General features: G+C 42.5%; 1 long non-coding RNA gene across 1 annotated transcript in view; it reads left to right on the forward strand.

Annotated features, from left to right (window-relative positions):
- LOC145528776 (uncharacterized) overlaps positions 1–19,820 on the forward strand; it is a 413,346-nt gene that overhangs the window by 79,122 nt on the left and 314,404 nt on the right. The window contains exon 2 of the long non-coding RNA XR_014070643.1: positions 5,465–5,561. This is a non-coding gene — a long non-coding RNA (uncharacterized LOC145528776). The remainder of the gene's footprint in view (positions 1–5,464; positions 5,562–19,820) is intronic.

A 19,820-nucleotide genomic window follows, 5' to 3' on the forward strand; every position in this document is an offset into this window, starting at 1 on the left:
TTTCCCATCTATCTGCCATAAAGTGATGGGACCGGATGCCATGATCTTAGTTTTCTGGATGTTGAGCTTTAAGCCAACTTTTTCACTTTCCTCTTTCACTTTCATAAAGAGGCTCTTTAGTTCTTCTTCACTTTCTGCCATAGAGTGGTGTCATCTGCATAACTGAGGTTATTGATATTTCTCCCAGCAATCTTAATTCCAGCTTGTGCTTCATCCAGCCCAGCGTTTCTCATGATGTACTCTGCATATAAGTTAAATAAGCAGGGTGACAAAATACAGCCTTGACGTACTCCTTTTCCTATTTGAAACCAGTCTGTTGTTCCATGTCCAGTTCTAACTGTTGCTTCCTGACCTGCATACAGGTTTCTCAAGAGACAGGTCAGATGGTCTGGTATGCCCATCTCTTTCAGAATTTTCCACAGTTTATTGTGATCCACACAGTCAAAGGCTTTGGCAGTCAATAAAGCAGAAGTAGATATTTGCTGGTACTCTCTTGCTTTTTCGATGATCCATCAGATGTTGGCAATTTGATCTCTGGTTCCTCTGCCTTTTCTAAAACCAGCTTGAACATCTGGAAGTTCACGGTTCACATATTGCTGAAGCCTGGCTTGGAGAATTTTAAGCATTACTTTACTAGCGTGTGAGATGAGTGCAATTGTGTGGTAGTTTGAGCATTCTTTGGCATTGCCTTTCTTTGGGATTGGAATGAAAACTGACCTTTCCCATTTAGTCTTCCTCTGTATTATGGTTGTATATCTTTAAACGTGTATTATATATATTTATACTGTATTTATCGGAGAAGTCAATGGCACCCCACTCCAGTACTCTTGCCTGGAAAATTCCATGGATGGAGGAGCCTGGTAGGCTGCAGTCCATGGGGTCGCTTAGAGTCGGACACGACTGAGCGACTTCACTTTCACTTTTCCCTTTCATGCACTGGAGAAGGAAATGGCAACCCACTCCAGTATTCTTGCCTGGAGAATCCCAGGGACGGGGGAGCCTGGTGGGCTGCCATCTATGGGGTCGCACAGAGTCGGACACAACTGAAGCGATTTAGCAGCAGCAGTAGCATACTGTATTTATATATACATATTATATATTTTGTGTTATAGTCATATATCCCTATAATACTGCTTTTATTATTGTAAGGTCTCTGTTACTAGATTAAAAAAGCTTTTTTAATGTGAACCAGTTTTGAAGCTTTATTTACTTTGTTGCAATATTGCTTCTGTTTTATGTTTTGGTTTTTGGCTGTGAGACCTGGGGTCTGAGCTCCCTGTGTGTGTGTGCTCCATCGAGTCAGTCGTGTCCGACTCTGTGTGACCCTGTGGACTGTAGCTCGCCAGGTTCCTCTGTCCATGGAATTTCCCAGGCAAGCATACTGGAGTGGGTTTCCATGCCCTCCTGCAGGGAATCTTCCCAACCCAGGGATCAAACCCACGTCTCTTATGTCTCCTGCATTGGCAGGCGGGTTCTTTACAATTAGTGCCACCTGGGAAGCCCCTTTGATCCCAGCTCCCTGATCAGGGATCAAATCCACATCCCCTACATTGGAAGGTTGAAGCCTTAACCACTGGGCTGCCAGGGAAGTCCCTCTATTCTCAAGGGTGAAGCTAAGTCCCTCTATTCTCAAGGGTGAAGCTGAGTCTTACTCTGTATTCTGGTCTAACTTGGATTTTTAGACCCTCAGTAAATGACCTGAATTATATTGATTCAGTGAAGACAGGCAGGAGCTAAGAGGACAGTTCAGAAGCATCAAGCACCCTCTGATTACAACTATTGCTGGTATAAATGGGTGACAGTAAAGAGCTTGTAAAAACCTGGAAATTAGGTAGCTTTCTATTTCAGAGGCAGCCAGCTCTCTCCAGATAATCCAGTGGTCCGCCACATTTCCCAGCCTCCTTTGCACTTAGATCGGTCACATGACTGGCTCTGGTCCGTGAGGTGTGGACAGGAAGTCAGGTGTCACTTTGAGGCTCTTAGGAATCAGCACTCTCCTCCATCTTTGTCTCTGGCTGCTGCAGTCAGCCCGTAGCCATGTCTTAATATGTAGAACACCGAATGGATCCAGACACGTCTGATGGAGATGGGTCCTGCCATCTCACATTAGACCTTGCAAGGATATGACACAAATGTTGTACTAAATCGATGAGGTTTGCATTTGCTTGTTACCTCAGCACAGCGTATTGTATCCTGACTATCGTATCCTCTCAATGCAGAGCTAGTAAAATCTGCATATGATGATTTGATTAGCGATCTGAGAAAGTGAAGTCAGAAACAGTCTGTAAACTTGCAGGCATCAGACATCACACCCAGGATGATTCAATGAATGAGCTCATGGAAGCAGAAATAGAATATGATTGGAAGCAAACTCACAAACAAACAGCAGAAATCGAATCCATCGTGATGTACCATGTTTCAGAAAGGGGGCAGAGAAAGGGCAATGGAGAACCAGAAGTCAGTCGTGTCCTTGAGAGGATGTCTTGGCTGCTTGGAGGAACAGCATCTGGGCCTTTTGGACTATACTGTGGAGATGCAGGCATAAGACTGTTGGGGACCAGATGTCATTTCACATTCAGGTTATGTAACTTCCTGCTTCTGATGTGAAGCTATGCTTGCAGTTTGTGCATGCTCAGTCGCTTCATTTGTGTCTGACTCTTTGTGACTCTGTGGACTGTAGCCCACCAGGCTTTTCTGTCCATGGGATTCTCCAGGTAAGAATACTGGAATGGGTTGCTATGCCCTCCTCCAGGGGATTTTCCCGACTCAGGGATCAGTCCTGAGTCTCCTGTGTCTCCTGCATTGCAGATGGATTCTTCACCACTGAGCCACCTGGGAAGTCCATGCTTGAAGTATAACTTCCAGATAATACTGAACTTGCCATTAATTTGTTCAAAAGGAGAGAGGACCCTCTGTGCTATCACACATACTAGCTGATTTAATTGACAGATCATTTTCATTGCCAATGAATTCTCTAGCAATCTAGTTATGTGTATCAGCCTCTGTAAGGCAGTAAGTTCATTCATGGAAATCAGAATGAGATGGAAATCAGAATCAGTCTGTTGAACCTGTTGAAATTAGACCCAATTTGCTGGTAAGCCACCTTGTGAGGTCTTTAGGCAGCCAGGTGGGCAGCCGGGTGTCCAGGTCTCAGACTCTCTCCAGTTCCACCACTCAGCTTTGCTGTGGGAGCTGTACTTGCTACAGTGCGTGTCCTTACCATGTAACCTTCAGGGACTTTCCTGGTGGTCTGCTGGTAAAGAATCTGCCTTCCAGTGTAGGGGATGCGGCTTCGATCCCTGGTTGGGAAACTAAGATCCCACTTGCCTCAGGGCAACCTGTATGCCACAACTACCAAGCCTGTGTGCTCTGGAGCCCAAGCACTATAATGAGGAGTCACATAAATAAATAAATTAAAAAAGAAAAAACATGTAACCTTCAGATGCCCAGAAATGGAGGTGACTGGGAAACACAGTTAGCTTTGTATGATCTAATGAGTCTTTACATTACTTTTGGAGCCCCTCACATACCGCATTAGAGAATCTCCTTGAAAATAAATTTGATTGTTGACTTGAAAATGTATAGACCCAACCATGAACAGAATTGATTCTTGTTTGCTTAAATAAATTTCAGGGAGAGGAGTCATACAAACATACTCTAGCTCTGCCGTTTCCCCCAGAAATCTCAAAGACAGTTTTGGATCATCAATAATATATAATATTGGCAGCTGTGTGTTTGAACGCTACCAGAAAATTCTTACTCAAATAGTTTCTCACATAAGAACCATGTTTTGGAGATTTTCAGTTCCCTTTAGTCTCCTTTCTGGTTCTAGACTTGAAATATTGGTTATGTCTCATATCCCAAACACCTAGCCCCAAACTAAAAATAGAACACAAATCTTTGTTAATTTTGTGGATTTATTTAAAAAATTTTTTTAAATTTATGTTTTGTTTGATTTTGTTTATTTGCTGGCCACGGTGCCTGGCACACGGGATCTTAGTTACCTGACCAGGTATTTAACCTGGGCTCCTGACATTGGCAATGTGGAGTCTTAACCACTGGCCTGCCAGGGAAGTCCCTGTTAATTTTTTTAAAAAATTATTTCTTTTTGGCTGTTCTGAGTCTTCGTTGCCTTGTGGGCTTTCTCCAGGGGAGCAGGGGCTACTCTAGTTACGATTCACAGGCTTCTCTCTGGTGGCTCCTCTTGTTGTAGAGCAGGGGCTCTCAAGCACACAAGCTTCAGTAGTTGCCCCTCCCAGGCTCTGGAGCACAGACTCAGTAGTTGTGGCGCATGGGCTGAGTTGCTTTGCGGCATGTGTGATCTTCCCAGATCAGTTATCCAACTCGTGTTTCCTGCCTTGGCAGGCAGATTCTTTACCACTGAGCCACCAGGGAAGCCCCCTTTTAATTTTTTTTAATGGTAAAAATAGTCATATAAGTTAGAATTTCTAGAAGTGTAGAAATAATAAAAAATAGAAAGTAGGACCCTTCCTAGTTCCATCCCCCAGAAAAAGCCACGGTGACTAGTTTGGTGGATATTATTCCGGATTTTCTCCCTACACATATACAACCATATGTTTTATTATTTACAAAAAAGGGATAATTTTATGCATGCTGTCTTACAATATGCTTTTTTTCTCTCAGGAACATATCTTGGGCATATTTTTTATGTCAACGCACATTTGTATTTTTTAGTGGCTGTGGAATATTCCATTTTATATGTGTACTATAATTTATTTAACCAGTTCCTATTGCATTGCTCTCAATTTTTCACGTTTATAAACAATCCTGAAAAGAATGTCGTTATCTACAGATTTTTGAGTACCATACGGCCTTACTATAGTTAAGTTTCTAGATGAGAAAATATTAGGCCAAAAGACTTCTATATCTTAAATTTTGATAGCTTTTGCCCAAAGGTCTTTACAGTTTACATATTGACCACCACCATACTGACCTCTTGATTGGATTTGCATTTTGATAGTCTTCGGTAATAGAAATCTCAGGGCTACAGTCTACTGTGCAAGGTAGAGGTGTAATTTTTTTGAATTACTAAAATGCAAAAATCACCCCATACAGTGCCATTTTGGTTGTGGTTTCATAAGCACAAAATGGTAACCATGACTCATGAGTGAAAGCAGAAGTGTAGCCCATTCTGACATTCTCAGTCGAGTTCCCACCTTGTGGCTACCCCCCCAACAATGACACGTGTGACGGGGTTTGTTGGGCTAACAGGAGTAGGAAGTGCTTTGCTTTAAATCTGCCTTTTACAGAGAAGTCAGTGGCTGAGCTGGAAAAGTCCTTAACTCCCACATTTGCTGGCTATGCACCCTTGGTGCGTCACTAATTCTCTCTGAACTGATTTCTTTATCTGGTTTATGGCATTTTGTGAGAACTAACTGAGAAAGTAGACGTAAGTTCCTAACCCAATGCCTGACATCAAGCATTTGTTTGTTTTCTCCATCAGCTGAGCATCCTTCCTCTGTGGAAAATAGAGCTTCTGTTCAAGGACCAAACTTCACCATGACAAATGACTCGGGTTTTAAACCATTTCCAAGAGAAGGGTAAGTCTTACTTGTTGGGAAACTCTATTCCTCTTGATTTGTTTGCAATATATTGGACGTTTAGGTATGTTGTTGAACAGGATGCTTTTTTGCTTGATTTCTCAGAGCAACTTTCTCTAATGGTCTTGTTGTTCAGTTGCTAAGTCGTGTCTGACTCTTTGTGACTCCATGGAGTGGAGTGGTCTGATACTGCATGGAGTGGAGTGATACTGTGGTCTTAACAGTATCCATTTGGTTTTGCCAAGTGCATTATGAAATAGGTCATATTACTGTTTAGCCACATTATGTAGATACAGCTCATTATGTTTAAAGCTGCCTGTTGTTTTCAAAGGTGGCTCTGTTGACAGTGGTTCCAGTGGGAGTGACTTGAGCTCAGTGAGACCGGTTGGGTCTATGAGGCTTTTCAGTCTGTGCACATGTGAACTTATTTCCTGGGTGAGCTGCTCAACCTAAGATTGGAAGACTCTGTCACTCATGGTAATTTCCTTCTATCTAGTGGGTTAGCTAAACCCTTGCTATGTTTCTAGACATTCAGACTACTCCCGAGTGTTCTGAACAACATGGCTGCCCATCTGGAATATCCTCAAGGTGGATATGTGGGAAATGCCTGCAGAAGGGGATCATTCCTGGAGAAATGAGAAGAGCCCAGAAAGCTGGTGGCAAAAATAAGCCATGGACTGAAGGGAGGCAGCACAGCTTAATTCATTAGCTTGATTTATTTAACCACCATCAAAGGTAGGGAATGAAGTGAATAGTAACCTTAATTTTCAGATGAAGAAATGGGAATTCACAAGTTTAATGACTACGTTTAATGAGATTCATAAAGTTCCAGATTGAACTCAAGACCTGTGGTCCAGTTCTCTCTTTACTGAGGAAGACTGGGATGGTAGTAGCACCCCCCAAAACTGTCCCTCCTGCAGATGCAGGAGGCCCAGATTCAGCATCCACAGCAAATGTCAGGGTTCAGCCAGGTGAAACTCAGCGAGGACACGACCTGGTGGTAAACTTGAGGGAAACTAAGGCAGACACCGTGTATTGCTGCAGCCAGAGATGGAAGGACCAAGATGTCCAGGTATTCAGGGCTCACCTTCGAGATAACCAGTCACTTTCAAGATCCACCTGGGAGAGGTTGGGGGCTGTTAACTTATCCTAGTTCATCAGATTTGATTGGGTATGAAGCCTGGCAGAGCTCAGGGGAAATGAGGCTTCATGATTTCTGGTCAGAGGGGCTGAGAACAGCAGAAACTGTATGCAGGGTTCACAGCTTAGCCCACAGAATCGCCCTGTTCCAGGTGCTTCTTCTGCCTTCCTTGCTTCCCCTCTGCACTGTTGATTGAGTGCAGCCAGCAACAGCAATGATGCCAGGCTATGCTGAGCTCCGTGCAAGTGTTCTGAGCCCTCTTGGCTGCTTTCTCTCCTTTTCTGCTGAACTCATTCAGCTCTTCATTGAAATGTGTGTTGTTCACGTGGCAGATTTCTCTTTCTGATAAGGCCGAGTGAAGTTTAGGCTGCTGCGTGGCTTTGGCTTCCTTCAAATTTATACCTGTTCATAGCTCTATTTAGTTTGCAACAAGGTTTGTAGATAATAACACTTTTTCTCTGTTACATTCTCCAACAATCCAGTTACACTAAATCTCTCCATACAGGTTCATGATCTCAGATCATGCTCATGACCAATCCATGGGGAGATTTTCTATTACCCTTTCTTCCCTGCCCCTACTCCTGCAATACTCTAGCCTCAAATTAATATCTGACATCTTTCTTGAAGGCTGATAACAAAGTATTTTTGTAAAGAACAAAGGCTTTTTTTTTTTTTTTCTAAAACTGACTTTTGGTTAACCAAGTTTGTTTTCTGTTGGGGCAGAGAATAACTATAGAAGGCACAGACCTGGATGCTCAAATCATTTCTCTTAAAATGAATTTTACTGCTCTAGAATCGCATATGCTGAGAGTGATAGACTGGGAAGGTCCAGGCAGGGCCTGCTGTTTAGCTAAGCTGTCCAGTTCTTGCAGTGATTTGGAGAAAAAGAATATCATGTGTTGAAGGGCAAAGGGATCTTTGCAGTGATACTGTGCCATTTTCAGTCCTGTTTATCTCCTTGTCCTTATTTTTATTTTTCAGGATTTTAAGGTTAATAATATACTGAAATATACTGAAATACATAAGGATAAATATTGGGTGGAGCTTCTCTTGTAGCTCAGTTGGTAAAGAATCTGCCTGCAGTGCAGGAGACCTGGGTTCCATTCCTGGGTCAGGAAGATCCCCTGGAGAAGGAAATGGCAACCTGCTCCAGTATTCTCGCCTTGAGAATTCCATGGACAGAGGAACCTGGCAGTCTATAGTCCATGGAATCACAAGAGTTGGACAGGACTTAGCGACTAAACCACCACCAAATATCGGGCAGGGTGTTTCTAGACACTTTTTTTCTCTGAGACTTTTTGATACTTTTGTGTAAGAAAATCAAATGTATTTCCTCTGTTATATAAAGCTGAAGAAACTGAAAGCCAAGGGAGAAAGTATAATCAGTAACGTTTTGGATTAATCAAGCTTCTAGACTCAGTGACCAACTTATAGGAAAACAAATTTATAGGGAAACAAGAAAGAGCAGTATATTAAGAGACATCATGGGATGCAATTAGCAAAACTCAGATATAGGTAATTCTAAGAGCCTCTTGATGAGGGTGAAAGAGGAGAGTGAAAAGGCTGGCTTAAAACTCAACATTCAAAAAACTAAGAGCATAGCATCTGGTCCCATCACTTCATGGCAAATAGATGGGGAAAAAGTGGAACCAGTGATAGATGTTATTTTCTTGGGCTTCACTGTCATTGCAGATGATAACTGCCAGCATGAAATGAAAACACCCTTGGTCTTTGGAAGGAAAGCTACAACAAACCTAATTAAAAAGCAGAGACATCACTTTGCTGACAAAGGTCCATATAGTTAAAGCCATGGACTTTCCAGTAGTCGTGTAAAGATGTTGGACCATAAAGAAGGCTGAGTGCCAAAGAACTAATGCTTTCTAACAGCCGTGGTGGAGAAGACTCTTGAGAATCCCTTGGACTGCAAGAAGATCAAACTAGTCCATCCTAAAGGAAATCAACCCTGAATATTCATTGGAAGGACTGATGCTGAAACTGAAGCTCCAATACTTTGGCCACCTGATGCAAAGAGCTGACTCACTGAAAAAGACCCTGATGCTGGGAAAGATTGAGGGCAAGAGGAGAAGGGGGCAGCAGAGGATGAGATGGCTGGATGGCATCACTGACTCAAAGGACATGAGTTTGAGCAAACTCTGGGAGATAGCGAAGGACAGGGAAGCCTGGCGTGCTGCAGTCCATGGGGTAGCAAAGAGTCAAACACTACTTAGGGACTGAACAATGATTAAACAACAAAGAATAGACAATCTAATTGCTTTTTCTTCTTTGATAACAATAACGACAGGAAGACATGGGAAAAGAAATGGTAACCCATAATTTTAAAGAGAATTAAGATCTATAACTAATAATAGTGTATAGACCTTACGTGGATCCCAGTGCAAAATTCTACATAATAAAAAAAAAATTTTTTAAAGGATAGGTAATTGTGAACACTGACTCAATGTTTAATTATATTGAGTTAATGTGATTTTTAAAGTTTGTGGTCATTTGAATTTATGCATTTAAGAAGATAAAATACTTTCGGAGATTTACTTCAAATCATAAATCATTGGTGTTTGTGTGGACAAAAATGAAATACAAGTGGCCACTATTGTGTAAGTCTGAAAATTTCCTAAATTAAAGGTAACATACGAAAAGTAAGCTAGACTGTAATTGAAAAAAAGCAAGGGCTGCAGCATAGAATAATTAATGTAAAAATGCCTTGTGTCCATGACTAAGTTGGAAGAAAGCCAAATGTTCATTTTTACTATTATTTTTCATGCTAAGGTTTTGGACCATCAAAATCAAACCTAAACACAAATGCACTTAAAGTAAAATCAATAGAAATATATAAAGTTGTTGATAGTGTTTTTTGTAGCAATCCTGTAATAAAACAAGGAATTTCTCAGCCCCACTCCCTCCCTCTATATCATACGAAGGTCAGTAATACTGTTGTGTTTGACTAAGATTTCTAGTGTCATTTATATACACTGCATGCTAAATTAATTTCCGAAGTTAAACTTGATGTTTATCAGAGTTAGGCTTTGAAATTCGTACAAGAGAAATAGGTCAAATCACGTATTACAAAAGAGAAAAGATAGGCACCCATTTGTTTAAGCTTTAAAATGTCCTGGAAGGGGCTTTTTTAAAAAAATCAAAACAGTAGGAGCTACAAAAAAAAACACAACGACTTTTTTATATAAGATCTTCAATTGTAGATGCTGAAAAGTAGATGGAGGGGGTGGCAGGAAGACATTTGGCAAGGTCAGAGTCAGAATTTGTGGAGTTCAAATGTCTATGAAGTAATGGGGGCTGTGGATTGCTTGCTCAGTCTCCAGTCCACTCTGCTCTGGTTGGAGATGCTGGGAATCTAAAATTGATGCATGGCAGATGCCCTTGTGGTGAGGATTCTGAATGAGAATTATATTCTTTAATTATATGCTCCTAGGCTTTGGATTTGGAAGGCAGAATGAGCTTTAGTTTTTACAGTAGTCATGTACAGATGTGAGAGTTGGACCAAAAAGAAGGCTGAGTGCTGAAGAATTGGTGCTTTTGAACTGTAGTGCTGGAGAAGACGCTTGAGAGTCCCTTGGACAGCAAGGAGATCAAGCCAGTCCATCCTAAAGGAAATCAACCCTGAATATTCATTGGAAGGACTGAGGCTGAAGCTGAAGCTCTAATACTTTGGCTACCTGATATGAAGAGCCGATTCATTGGAAAAGACCTTGATGCTGGGAAGGATTGAAAGCAAGAGGAGAAGGGGGTGGCAGAGGATGAGATGGTTGGATAGCAACACTGACTCAATGGACATGAGTTTGAGCAAACCCTGGCAGAAAGTGGAGGACAGAGGAGCCTGGCGTGCTACAGTCCATGGGACTGCAAAGAGTCGAACATGACTGAGAGACTGAACAACAACAAAAGCTGGTGATAGTAACCTTCCTGCCTTTTGGTTAGTTAGTAGGAGACAACCAAGGAAGAAGACCTGGGAAAAGGCTATAAGGTATGAGTGAATAAAAGGAGACAAAGGGCAGTGGCGGTGAGCTGGTGGTGTTGGTGCTTTGGGTGGCAGAGAGGGTGGCACCCTGGTGATGCTTGCTGGGGCAGTGCCAATCCTGGTGGGCCTCATGGTGGTGGTTTGTCTGCTGCTAGTGCTCAGAAGTAAGGGAGTAGGTTGAAAGCTGCTTAAAGATTTGTTGTGACACTTAGCCTGAGCTGGTTATTTCTGCTTGCTCCTTTAATTCTATGATAAGCCTCCCTCTGCAGTAAGTGAAGATGCTTCTTTCTGACCCAGCAGACTCCACACAGCTCAGCCAGGCTGCAAGGTTGAGGCCTGGACCGCTGTCCTTTCCCTGTGTGTAACTCACCCGCCAGCCGTAGGCTTGGGCCTCCTGTGCTCGTTCCGTAACTGGGCTGGCTCCAAAGACCCAACACGTGACTCCGTGGCTGCCGTGTTTCTTCCCCTTCTCCTTCCCCGCCCCCAACCGATGGGCCTGGGAACCAAAAGACATGGCTCCGAAGGCCAGTTCTGCAACTTTCTGTCTCTGTGATTTTGGCTCAGTTTTGTAACCTCTTTGAGCCTCTGTTTCCTCATCTCTAAAATGGGGGAAAATAGCACTACTTCACAAGCTTAGAATGTGGATAATAAAGTGAGTTAATTATCTAGACTATGGCAGGTGCTTGTACACAGTATCCATTATATAAGTTGTGCACACTCTGAATGGAGTCAATGCATCATTTCACTTGAGGAAACTGATGAGAAAACAGCTTAGTATCAAAGGACATTTCTTCACTGATCACAATAGACTTTCCATTAAGAAATTCCCTCTCAGACGTGTGCAGAACAGTCCAGTTCCTCTCAAATGAAGTGTTGTTTTTATGACTTGGCAAGGGCATGGTGTACTCTGAGCCACTTACTACCTTGTGTCAACAACAAAACAACACAAACAATTGGAGTTTGGCCTTGGTGACTCTGATCTCGGGTTTCTGCCCACCACCTGATCAAGCTCTGAAGGCATACTTCATATAATCCTTAGATAAATACAGTATTATTTCCTCTTAAGAGAAACCCATCAACCTAATGAATCATATTAAAGTAATTTCTGGTTACACACTTGCCGAATGTTAAATGCTCATAAACTATATTCTGAACAACGTGGGTGCCATTAGACTTAGAGCTGTTATAGTAATTTTATCATCTCTCCTAGTTCATAAATGTTTTGTCTTTACTTAAAAATAATTTACACAGGGACTTCCCTGGTGGTCCAGTGGTTAAGACTCCTTGCTTCCACTGCAAGGGGCACAGGTTTGATCCTGGTTGGGGAACAAAGATCCCACATGCTGCGTGGTACTGCCAAAAAATAATAAAAACTTAAAATAATTTTCACAGAGCGGAGAGCTTAAATTTTATATTTTTTAAAGGGAAGAAAGGCATAATCAGTTATGTATCTCCCCATTTCTATTTATAGACCATCTCACAGAATATCTAGATCTGAAACTCTGCAAGATTGATGATATGAAAATAATCTATGCTATCGGAGGTTGAAACAAACATGTTTAAGTGGGTGTTTTATATGAAGTGCTCATGCACTTTTTGATTCAAAGTTAACAACTGGTAAATATCAGTTCCTTTTGAATATTTACTAGAGCCTTAGATTGATGATTCTAACTCATACTATGTATAAAAATTGTACTTTCTTCATTTTTGAAAGCGATTTTTTTTTCTTGGCGATCTATTGGATATTGAGACTATGTCATGATGTGACTTAAACATGATGTAACCTGGTGGGGGAAGGAATTATGTGGTGTTAAAGAAGGTTAAAGGAGGTTACCACCCAGGTAAGACGGTGGGCACTGAGAAAGGGGATCAGGGGGCAGACAGGCTGAAACTACAGTCACGGACAACTAGCCAATCTGATAACATGGACCACAGCCTTGTCTAACTCAGTGAAACTAAGCCATGCCGTGTGGAGCCACCCAAAACGGACAGGTCATGGTGGAGAGGTCTGACAGAATGTGGTCCACTGGAGAAGGGAATGGCAAACCACTTCAGTATTCTTGCCTTGAGAACCCCATGAACAGTATGAAAAGGCAAAAAGATAGGACACTGAAAGATGAACTCCCCAGGTCGGTAGGTGCCCAATATGCTACTGGAGATCAGTGGAAAATAACTACAGAAAGAATGAAGGGATGGAGCCAAAGCAAAAACAATACCCAGTTGTGAATGGGACTGGTGATAGAAGCAAGATTCGATGCTGTAAAGAGCAATACTGCATAGGAATCTGGAATGTTAGGTCCATGAATCAGGGCAAATTGGAAGTGGTCAAACAGGAGATGACAAGAGTGAACATCGACATTCCAGGAATCAGTGAACTAAGATGGACTGGAACGGTTGAATTTATGACCGTTTTATCTACTACTGTGGGCAGGAATCCCTTAGAAGAAATGGAGTAGCCATCATAGTCAACAAAAGAGTCTGAAATGCAGTACTTGGATGCAATCTCAAAAATGACAGAATGATTTCTGTTCGTTTCCAAGGCAAACCATTCAATATCACGGCAATTCAAGTCTATGCCCTGACCAGTAACACCGAAGAAGCTGAAGTTGAACAGTTCTATGAAGACCTACAAGACCTTCTAGAACTAACACCCAAAAAAGATGTCCTTTTCATTATAGGGGACTGCAATGCAAAAGTAGGAAGTCAAGAAACACCTGGAATAACAGGCAAATGTGGCCTTGGAGTACAGAATGAAGCAGGGCAAAGGCTAATAGAGTTCTGCCAAGAGAATGCACTGGTCATAGCAAACACCCTCTTCCAACAACACAAGAGGAGACTCTACACATGGACATCACCAGATGGTTGACACCGAAATCAGATTGATTATATTCTTTGCAGCCAAAGATGGAGAAGCTCCATACAGTCAGTAAAAACAAGACCAGGAGCTGACTGTGGCTCAGATCATGAACTCCTTATCGCCAAATTCAGACTGAAATTGAAGAAAGTGGAGAAAACCACTAGACCATTCAGGTATGACCTAGATCAAATCCCTTATGACTATACAGTAGAAGTGAGAAACAGATTTAAAGGACTAGATCTAATAGACAGAACACCTGATGAACTGTGGATGGAGGTTTGTGACATTGTACAGGAGACAGGAATCAAGACCATCCCCAAGAAAAAGAAATGCAAAAAAGCAAAATGGCTGTCTGAGGAGGCCTTACACATAGCTGTGAAAAGACGGGAAGTGAAAAGCAAAGGAGAAAAGAAAAGATATGCCCATTTGAATACAGAGTTCCAAAGAATAGCAGGGAGAGATAAGAAAGCCTTCCTCAGCGATCAATGCAAAGAAATAGAGGAAAACAATAGAATGGGAAAGACTAGAGATCTTTTCAAGCAAATTAGAGATACCAAGGGAACATTTCATGCAAAGATGGGCTCAATAAAGGACAGAAATGGTAGAGACCTAACAGAAGCAGAAGATATTAAGAAGAGGTGGCAGGAATACACAGAAGAATTATACAAAAAAGTTCTTCAAGACCCAGACAATCACGATGATGTGATCACTCACCTAGAGCCAGACATCCTGGAATGTGAAGTCAAGTGGGCCTTAGGAAGCATCACTATGAACAAAGCTAGTGGAGGTGATGGAATTCCAGTTGAGCTATTTCAAATCCTGAAAGATGACATTGTGAAAGTGCTGCACTCAATATGCCAGCAAATCTGGAAATCTCAGCAGTGGCCACAGGACTGGAAAAGGTCAGTTTTCATTCCAATCCCAAAGAAAGGAAATGCCAAGTAATGCTCAAACTACTGCACCATTGCACTCATCCCACACGCTAGTAAAGTAATACTTAAAATTCTCCAAGCCAGGCTTCAGCAATACGTGAACCGTGAACTTCCAGATGTTCAAACTGGTTTTAGAAAAGGCAGAGGAACCAGAGATCAAATTGCCAATATCCACTGGATCATTGAAAAAGCAAGGGAGTTCCAGAAAAACATCTATTTCTGCTTTATTCACTATGCCAAAGCCTTTGACTGTGTGGATCACAATAAACTGTGGAAGATCCTGAAAGAGATGGGAATACCAGATCACCTGACTTGTCTCTTGAAAAACCTGTATGCAGGTTAGGAAGCAACAGTTAGAACTGGACATGGAACAACAGACTGGTTCCAAATAGGAAAAGGAGTACGTTAAGGCTGTATATTGTCACCCTGCTTTTTTAACTTATATGCAGAGTACACCATGAGAAACGCTGAGCTGGATGAAGCACAAGCTGGAATTAAGGTTGCCGGGAGAAATATCAATAACCTCAGATATGCAGATGACACCACCCTATGGCAGAAAGTGAAGAAGAACTAAAGAGCCTCTTTATGAAAGTGAAAGTGGAGAGTGAAAAAGTTAGCTTAAAGCTCAACATTCAGAAAACTAAGATCATGGCATCCGGTCCCATCACTTTATGGCAGATAGATGGGGAAACAGTGGAAACAGTGGCTGACTTTATTCTTCTGGGCTCCAAAATCACTGCAGATGGTGACTGCAGCCATGAAATTAAAAGAAATTAATGAAATTAATTACTCCTTGGAAGGAAAGTTATGACCAACCTAGATAGCATATTAAAAAGCAGAGACATTACTTTGCCAACAAAGGTCCGTCTAGTCAAGGCTATGGTTTTTCCAGTGGTCGTGTATGGATGTGAGAGTTGGACTATAAAGAAAGCTGAGCACCGAAGAATTGATACTTTGAACTGTGGTGTTGGAGAAGACTCTTGAGAGTCCCTTGGACTGCAAGGAGACCCAACCAGTCCATCCTAAAGGAGATCAGTCCTGGGTGTTCATTGGAAGGACTGATGTTGAAGCTGAAACTCCAATCCTTTGGCCACCTGATGCGAAGAGCTGACTCATTGGAAAAGGCACTAATGCTGGGAAAGATTGAGGGCAGGAGGAGAAGGGGATGACAGAGGATGAGATGGCTGGATGGCATCATCGACTCGATGGACATGGGTTTGGGTGGACTCAGGGAGTTGGTGATGGATAGGGAGGCCTGGCCTGCTGGGATTCATGGGGTCACAAAGAGTCAGACACGACTGAGCGACTGAACTGAACTGAAAGAAGGTTGGGTCGAATGGAATGTTCCTAGTTCCTGAAGGAAAGGAGATATTGCCTGTTATTGGTTTACAAGTCATGTTTCAAGTGTTTTCTTTGAGGCTAGGAGTTAGGTCATCCCTTTGCTATACACTTAATAATTTGCTAATTCAGTCCCCAAGCTTCTAAGTAGTATTTAGACAACTTTATTTGTCTCCAGTCCACATTTATAAAGTGAGTCGTATGCTTACCCTCCAGGTGTGTCATGGATATCAAGGCATACATATTTGCTGGGGGCTTATGTTAGCAAGAAATGCACAAAATTATTAAGACTTGGCCCCTACCTTCATAGACTTGACTATTGAGCCTTAGAGACAAAGAGAAAGAAAACATTATGAAATTTCTTTTTGTTGTTCCCTGGGGATTGGATATAGATACAGGGTCAGGCAGCCGCTACTTTTGTGAGAATGTTGAGTGCGCATCCAGCTCCCTGCATAGTCTAGCTGTGCTCCTTCTCAGTCCAGACCTCTTGAAGCTGTATGTTGGGTTTGAGAAGACAACTTTTCCAGATAAATCAAGATCATTTTTTGTTGTCAGTATACACACAGCCGGCCTCCCAAACCAGAAATTTCCAATAAGCACTCAATGTCCACTCAAGGTAGAAGAATGAGAAGTGAAATTGGATCACAAGCTGCGGGTTGAGCTTTTGGGTCTTGAGTTGTGCTTAGTGATTAGTTTCTGAAAACCCTTCTGCTCCCCCAGCTGTAGAACATGTTGGTCTTCTCTGGGTCCCATCAGAGTTATGGTCTTCAATGAGGCAACTCAGTTTCTGGTAAGGTAGTACGTGGTGGGTGGGGGTCAGGAAGCAGGAGCAGAGGATGTCCCCTTGAACTATGAGATAAGAAAACAAACAAACTCATGTGAGGCAGGAATGACATTTGTTCCAATGCCTAATTTTAGAAGCAAAACGTGAAGAGATGAGTTGGAACACACATGGGCAGCTCCAATAAAATGTTGAGGTGGAGTGTTCTTGCTCTTACTCTGAATGCTAGGCTGTAGGACCAACATGCACAGGGTTTTGCAAACAGGTTATTGCTGATAGATTATTGTTTTCTACCAGAAGGTCTGAGATCATCTGGCTGGGTCTCTGTGAATAAGGATATAGTCTTGGTAGGAACTGAAAAGTAACTTTCCTGCATTAACCATGTAGGAAGCAACTAGGAGGGGGAAGTAGAACCCCACCCTCCCCACCCAGATTGAATCTTCATGGTGCTCTGTAATTAGGGGCCCTGATGGGGTGTCTGAACATTGAAAGGAAACTGGAAGACTGAAGACTATCTAGACAAGAATGGCAGATACATGGTATAAAGGCCACTCTCTTTTTTTCCTACGTCATGGCAGCTGTCACCTGTGAACCACGGCATTTTTTTTCCTGCTAAGATTTTCAGTTCTTTTATGTTGAGATCTACAAAATTAGGAAGACCATCTCACCCTGTGTGAGTTCTCATTTCATACTTCTGGTTGTAATAAATTAGAAGTCACAAGACATCAAGAAACTGATATAATTCAAAAGGTTTCACTTCCTCTTTATTCTAATTTATGGTGGTGGTCATGAAGTCTCTTAAAGTGAAGTTGATGTTGGTGATTTATTCTGGTTAAGGGACTGGTCAGATTTTTTTTTTTTTTTTTACATAATATGATTAAGGTTAATTTTCAGAGGTAGACTCATACTAACCAAAATTTCAGAAATTACATGCATGCTCAATTGCTCGGTTATGTTTGACTCTTCGTGACCCCCATGGACTGTAGCCCACCAGGCTCCTCTGTCCATGCAATTTCCCAGGCAAGAATACTGGAGTGGGTTGCCATTTCCTCCTCCTGGGAATCTTCCCAACCCAGGGATTGAACCTGCATCTCCTGCATTGGCAGGCTGGTACTTTACCACTGAGCCACGTGGGAAACCCACTTAGGAAACTAACATTGTGTTATAATAAGAAATATACTTGGTCTCTGCTGCCAGTTCTCGGCACCATTTGAGTTTATGCTAACGCAGTGACTTAAAGCACATCTCCTGGATGGCCTGGGATGGGGCAGGTCATCGGAAAGACTGAGTGATTAATGGGTTGAGACTTTCAGCTCCCCCAGCCACAGCCTCTAGGAAGGGGAGTGGGACAGATGCTGGAGATTTAATCTCTATAAAAGCTCTCATACAGTGAGATTTGATGAGCTTCCAGGTCGGTGAACACTTGGTGGTGCTGAGTAGGTGGTGCACCTGGAGAGACCCTGGAAACTCCATGCTCCTCCCCCCATACCTTGCTCCAAGCATCTCTCCTAGCTGGCTGTTCCTGAATTGTATTCTTCTAGAATAAATCAGTAAACATAAGTAAATGTTTCCCTGAGTTCTGTTAGCTATTCTAGCAAATTATTGAACCAGAGAAGGAGGTCAGCGGAACCTGATTTATAGGTGGTTGGTCAGAAATGCAGGTAACATCTGACTTGCAACTGGCCTCTGAAGTGGGGGTGGTTGTGGGTGGGAAGGGTGGCGGGGCAGTCTTCTGAGACCGAGTCCTTAACCTGTGGGATCTGCTATAATCTCCAGGTAAACAGATGGTGTCAGAATTGAATTTGTAGGACATCAGTCTGTGTCTGCTGAGACTGTTTGAAGTAGGGAAAGCCCCCACATAGGAGAGAAATAGTGTTTCCTTTATGGATAGATAAACAGAAATGCCACTCTATTTAAACCCAGTGAGTACTATCTTTGCATTAGCCTGACCTGGTTCTTATCTACCTGAGAAGTAGAATCATAATGAGAAAGTTTCTTGAGAATTATGGAATCAGAGGGCTTCCCTGGTGGCTCAGATGGTAAAGAATCCGCCTGCAATGTGGGAGACCTGGGTTTGATCCCTGGGTCAGGAAGATTCCCTGGAGGAGGGCATGGCAACCCACTCCAGTAATCTTGCCTGGAGAATCCCATGGACAGAGGAGCCTGGTGGGTGGGCTGCAGTCCCTGGGGTTGCAAAGAGTCAGACACAACTGAGCAACTAAGCACAGCATGCAGACGGAAGTAAAAGGATCAGTTGCACGAATTCCTTTACTTGTTTAATGTTTCAATCATTCTACACTGAAGACAAAGTGTCTGCTCTCTTAGGGCCTACACGGCGAGAAGGTGGCTGATGATCAACAAGGATACGATGAATAAACATGGTCATTTCAAATAATATTTAATTGATATGAAGAGTATAAAACAGGATGTTGTGGTAGTGGATCAAATGTTTAATTGGCCTTTCTGCAGCTGGTAAACTCCTGACACCAGAAGCAGAATGACTAAGACCTTGGGCGGGACATGCCTTCTCCCTTGGACAGTACACTAACTGGACTGCCAAAACATGCCTCAGCGAGTCCACCGCTCACAGCCCCTTGAGACAGATCAGCAGTTCTTGATGTTGGGGAGCAGCACTAAGTCCTGATTAAGAGCAGGAACTCTGTGATCGGAACAGACCTGTAGACATACCCTGATTGTGCCACTTGTAGACATTCAACAAATGTCCACTGAGCTTATGTACCAAGTGCTGTGCCGGTGCTAAAGACAGGCCATGAACAAATAAATATGAAATATGATATCTTTGGACACCCATGTTCACAGCAGTATTATTCACACTAGCCCAAAGGTGAAGCATCACAAGTGTCCACTGATGGATGAATGGCTACACCAAAGGTGCCATAAACACAATGACATATTATTCAGCCTTAAAAAAGGAAGGAAATTCTGATACATGCTACAGTGTGGATGAAGCTTGAGAACACTATGCTAAGTGAAATAAGCCAGCCCCAGAGGAACAAATACTGTGTGATTTCACTTATAGAAGGCACCTAGAATAACTCACATCAGGTTCACATAAGTTCACAGAGATAGAAATAGGAAGGGTGCTTGCTGTAATCAGGAGGAGAGATGGGAGCTGGTGTTTGATGGGCACCGAGTCTCAGTTTTGTAAGGTGAAAAGAATTCTGCAGGTGGATGGTGGTGATGGTGGCATGACAATGT

Source organism: Giraffa tippelskirchi, chromosome 12, assembly GCF_054371585.1.
Source record: "Giraffa tippelskirchi isolate mGirTip1 chromosome 12, T2T-mGirTip1v1.2.pri, whole genome shotgun sequence".
NCBI lineage: Eukaryota > Metazoa > Chordata > Mammalia > Artiodactyla > Giraffidae > Giraffa > Giraffa tippelskirchi.